Raw genomic sequence first — 6,000 nt, 5'->3', positions numbered from 1 at the left:
TAGAGGAGATGATTCCCCAGGCCTGTAGTTATGTGACAGGTGCCTTGTATGTGTATATTGGGTGAAGTTTTCTCTGTTCTAGAAACTCCTTTCCATCTCCTACAGGACAGACCCCCGGAGCCCAGCAAATCCTGCCATGATGTCACACTGCAGAGGACGTGAACATTCCAAACGCAAGGACATCAAACACCCAAGGTAGCTGTCTGAAACTGCCACAAAGGCTGTTCCTGGGGGTGGGCACCCCACATCCCCACTCCCCACCTCCCAGAATCCACACAGAGAATCAGAGCTCCGTCAGTTCTCAGATTCCTCCCTTCTGCCGAGGCAAGAGCTGTCTTTGGACCTGGTGTCCCTCGGGGACGTGAACACTGCTAAAATCCCATTGATTAATCGGGTCCCACCCTTGGATCAATGGCTGGCATTAGGCGAGCTTAGCGCAGTTTTATTAGTCTAGCTGCCCTCTTGCAGATGTTATAGATGAAGAAATAAAATGAGGAGGAGAGGGAAAAAGGACAAAATCATTAGTCTGAAAGGAGCAAAAGAGCATCTTTTCTATTTTGTATTCAGATTTAGAGCTGTGCTGGGAGCACACACAACAATCCATTTTTATGCTGTTTCCAGAAGTTCAGCTCAGCCTCCTGATTTCCCATTTTGCCTGATATCTAAGTTCCCAGGAGCATTTGGTGGATAGCAACGGACAGCCCAGCCTCTGAAACCATTCTCCAGGACCCCAAAAACACCTGAGCTCCATTCATTCGTTCATTCATTTCTCACGAGGGCTTTTGCGTGATATAGAGAAACAGGCCTAACTATTCACCAGATAATCCATCTTGAAAGTGTCACATTTGCTCTGAAGGGACTGGCCCTTCCTCAGGACTTGAAGAGAAACCTGCTACATACACACAGTCCCCACCTTTCCAAAGCTTTGGTTCCAGTGGAGGAATCCCTTGGCCTCTGCTAGCTGAAGCTCTCCAGAGAGGCGCTTTGAATTAAGACCAGAAATGCTTTTAAAAGACTTTGGTCCCTGGCCTTCTAATGATGACCTCTTCCTTAATTTTGTGATGGCTTCATCTGCCTCCTTCAATCATCTAGGTAGCTATAAAAAGCTAAACACCTCCTACTAACCCCATTAGGATGAAAGTGGAGGATTTTACTATTCATTTTTAATAGGAAGAAGCTCAAACTCCCCCAGGAAGTGTAAAAGGTAGGGTTTTGATGTATCTAATATGGAGAGGTTGCAACAAAGCGGAACCCCCTTAACCCCCAAGAATGGGAAAGCCTTGTCCAAAGACAAACTGGAAAGACTGGAGTGACCAGCCCCTGCACAAAAGTGAACGATCTCAGGCAGCCCGGACCTACTCAAGGCACCTGAGCTCCAAGGCGCCGACTGATTTCAGAACCTGCTTGGGAATCCAGGAAAAACTCAAATCCCCTAGAATGTCGTCTCCTGATAATTGTCTGTTAAACATTTGCAACTCACACACGAAGGTATCTAAATGGAATGGCTCCCTCCAGGACTGTGCCGTTCATAACAGTAATAAAGCCCCTGCCACAGATAGCGGCATTATCCAAACGCCATTAACATCAATATTCGTATCAAATGCCATCTGGCAAAGGAGCCTGCAAACCTAAGCCCCTCCTACTCTGGGACTTCACAGCCTGGTAGGGAGAGGAGAGCCACAGCCTGGCCTCCTCAGCCTAATACTTAGGGCAGGAGAGGCCAGGCCAGCAGGCTGGGCCCAGGAGGGTAGTAAGGTATACAGGGAAATGGACAGGGAGGGCGAAAAACATCCCTGTCTAATTTATTCACTGTCACTGACTTTTCTTCAAGTCTTAATTATGAAGATGCAACTAACTGCTCCTTCACATTGTCATAATAGGAAACTGATTGAGTATTTATATAAACCTCAAAGGAGTCATTGTTTTGAAGAGAAACAGAACTTAACCTCCCGCCAGTCCTCGGGCTGCCTTGCAGACAGCATCACACAGAACCCTATACTTAAGTTGAGAGAGTTTTCTGTGGAGAGTAATTACATGACCCTAGAGCACCAGTTCTTCCTGGAGAGAGAGAGGCTGGGTACTTGGGGCACAGCTCAGCTCCTCCTCTGGGAGGAGCTGCTTCCCCAGCCACTCCATCGATGTCACCCTGGGAGCCTTCTGAGAACCGGAGGTGACCCAGCCATGAGGCTCAGCATCCCTGAGCTTAAGCGTGTGAAAAGGAAGAAGGAAGGAGCCTTGTAGGTCTGGGCTTGACCAAGTGATGTGGGGCGCAGGCAGAAAGAAATACAGGAGCAGGCTTCAAGGACATCCTAAGAAACCAGGCCGGACCTCATCTTTTCCTCTTCATTTTAGCTGTTATGATTATAAATATTGATAAATGAAAAAATGAATACCTGCTGCATAGGATTATGGTGAGATTGGAATCAAGTCGTAGTAATGATGATGATACTACAATAATAATAAGAGCTACCATTTACTGAGCTTAAATATGTACCACGTGCAAGGCTGAGTGCCTCACATCTTTTCTCATTTAATCCTCACCACAGCCATGTGAGGTTTAAAGGTATTGATCTGCATTTTATACAAGATAAGATGGAGGCTCAGAGAAGTTAGGTAAGCTACCTAAGCTTATCCAAGCTAAGTAAACTAGTAAGTGGGAAAGCTGGAGTTTGAGCCCAAATCTACCCAACTCTGGTGCCCAAGCGCTTGACCACTATTCTGTCCTGCTCCCAAAAGCATTTTGTAAGCTCTGATATACTGAGCACGAGATTTTGAATTAGAAGGCCAGGCTTCTCGTCCTGACTCCACTGCTTCCCTGCTGTGTGAGCTTGGGTGAGTCACTTTGCCTCTCTGGGCCTCAGTGTAGCCTGCTTCACAGAGTGGCAGTGAGGAGATGAAGGTGGAGACCAACCTCTCTTCCCAACGGGTAAAGCACTGCGCAGATGAGAAGAACAGGAGCTCTGCTGCTAGGAACAGCATGGACCAGCAGTAAACAGCTGGAAGCAGCAGCAGCCAGTGCAAAGAGGAGCAGCTTTAGGGAAACACCAGTGAAAAAGTCTCTGTTTGAGCCGAGGGTCTGGGGCAGCTAAAAAGCGGAATGACCATTTCCAGCCACTGTGGGCTCTCTAGAGAGCAACGAAGGGCCAGGGAGCAGCCGCTGGGGCTACAGGCTAAGGACAGTGCTTTGGCCCCACACAAGCAGGAACCTGGACAATGGTGTAGCATTTGGACAAGCAGCTGCAACATCTTTCATACTGAGACGTGACTGGCTGGCAAGAGCTGCTCTGACTTGGACTGTCTTGGTGAAAGGGAAGAAGATCGTATAAGGCAGGAAACCCTTCTCTACTTTAAATCCTTTCAGGAAAGATGCAGGACTCGATCGATTCAAAAAACGAAACGAAGAGAAGTGAGCTTCCCAGCATTGGAAGCGACCATGCACAGCCCACCAGGGGTGCCCCAGGAACGAGTTTCTACATTGAGAAGGAGGTCTTCCTGCCTAGACCTTCAGTTCCCTTACAGCTCTTTGTGATCACCCAGCACAAAGCCTTCTTACAGGAGACAGGGACGGACTTGAGAGGGGACGCAGCTCTTTTCTGGGAGAATCTAAGTCGTTACCTCCAGTGCAGTACTGCTCACACACTATGTGTCTCCTATGATAAAGTCCAATCATTCCACACGCCCTCTCGCTTCCTGTATGCCTCTTGGGGCTGGTGTGGTGGACGCGTGCCGAGAGCTGGAATGGGGTAGGTTTGGAGGCCAGGACTGAGCTGGGGTTCCCTGGCCTGGGAAAGCAGGAGACAGCACTGTTACAGGGGAGCCAAGTCAGAAAGCAGTTCAGTCCAGAGCAAGGAGACAAGTCCGGAGAGGCAGATCCGGACCCACTGGGAAATCTGCAAACTGCATCAAATGCCAGCCAGCATTTGATGATTTACAAGTCACCTTTACAACCAATGGGGACACCATTCATGGCTTGGACAGCCCTGGTCATAAAAGATCTGGTGGGTTCTTGGAGTGAACAGGAGCAGCCGCTGCCACCAAGTACCCAGATGCCGACACCCTGCCCTCGACCGCCCGCAGTACCCTCTGAAAACCTTGGGCATATGTTCTCTGACACCAGACTACTAATAGCACAACCGAGGGAACTTTTTCTACTTCTCCCTAATACATTCAGGCAGAAAAATCATTCATACTTCACAAGGAATGAAAAATCAAAGGAGGAAGACAATTTTTTACCGTATTTTTTAAACATTTGAGTAAGAAAAGTCAGATGTCAAAAAAAAAATCCCCATTTACATCTTTTAAAATATGAGCAATTAATATTTTCCATGGAGGTTCATGCTCCCTCTCTTCATTCTGTTTGCAGGGTATTGTTAAGCCATGCTTTGTAATTTGTTGCATGTTTAAATATTCAGTCTGTATTTCATTTGGCTACACATTTAATTCAGCCAACATGTTCATTTTAAGATCAATACTGTCATAACTATGTTGAAAAATTAAATTATTGTAACTTTATTTACATTTCTTAAAAGTACTGTGAAAATTATTCTTAACCAGGACCTAATCAATGTTAGAGTCTAAAAATATGCCACTCTGCATGAAGCTATAAAAAGATTAATGTACATTTTTTTACAAGAAATTAGTAGCTTAATGAAGTGGATAAAAACGCTGTCACAATTTTTATTGGATCTAAATTGCATAGTAGTAGAGGTACAGTAAGTGCCTTCTACATAATGACATAATGAGTCATGACTGGTGCTGGAAGGCTAATTTGCCCTTAACTGACACAAAACCAGGGAATTAACATCCCAGTTGCTCTACGCCAATAGCAGATGCATTATTTCATTGCACAGCAGGGTTTTTAACTAAACTCTTAACTGTAGAAATATTGATCTATTCTTCTGTGAAATGATGAAATTGGAATTTTTTAAAAGGACGTCTTAAATTATGGCTGCGGCAGTGACATTTGCTTTCACAGTACCGTGCCTGCCGACAGAGCAGATGCAACAAGAGAAGTTTGGTAAGGCTCATACCTGTTTGAGAGTCTTTACTCAGAGGAGAGGGGAAGGTGGATTCTGTGTGAGAGCAAATGCTGGCATTTGAGAAAATGACAGACTGTCTGTAGGTGCCCAAGTTCCGGAGTGAATGTTCTTGAATATGTCCTAGCCCATAATTTGGTTTACTTTGAAGATTATGTAGTGCCTGCAAGTTGTTTGAGGATAAAACATCACCAAAACAGTGAGATTCAACTTAAGTCTGAAATAAAAATTTAGTGGTAAAGGGTAGAATGGGTAGTAGTTGAAGGAGCTAGAGACCCTTATAAGAGACAAGTATAAAGTTAGAGACATTGTACTGTCCTAGTTTCCTTCTTGTCATTCATTCATTCATTCATTCATCCTATATTTATTGGACACCTACCAAGTATCAGAGATGGATACATACAGTCTCCACCCTATGGTGGCTAACTATTGCTGCGTCAAACAGTGCAATGCAACATATTTGTTTAACCAAGTGGATCAAAATTCATCTTTCTGTGAAATTTTCACAAGAAACCTGATACTAAAGATACTTTGAGCTACCACAACCCAGGAATTGAGAAGAAAAAAGAACCGTATACTAACAAATACACATCTGACACCTCTTGTGTGTCTCTGACATATCAAAAAAAAAAAGAAAGAAAGAAAGCAAGAAGTGGCAAAATCAGAATTCTTTGTGCTTGAGGAGCTGGGAGACCAAACCTATTTAACTCAATTCAACAAGCCTATGTATTATGTCACGTGACCTAAGCCTGGGCACATGAAATACCTAGACATAGTTAGATCAGCCTACAGGCCAGTGGTTCTCAACCACACTTCCCCTGACATTAAGTCACCTGGGGACAGCCTTATTGCATTGGCTTGAGATGGACCTGGTATCGCTATTATTGAAAATCACCCCAGGTGGTTCTGGAGTGCAGCTAGGATTGAGAACCACTGCTGTAAATGCATACAACGTAACAACAAT

This window comes from Rhinolophus hipposideros, assembly GCF_964194185.1.
Source record: "Rhinolophus hipposideros genome assembly, chromosome: 8".
NCBI classification, from domain to species: domain Eukaryota; kingdom Metazoa; phylum Chordata; class Mammalia; order Chiroptera; family Rhinolophidae; genus Rhinolophus; species Rhinolophus hipposideros.
Note: the sequence above shows the minus strand (reverse complement) of the source record.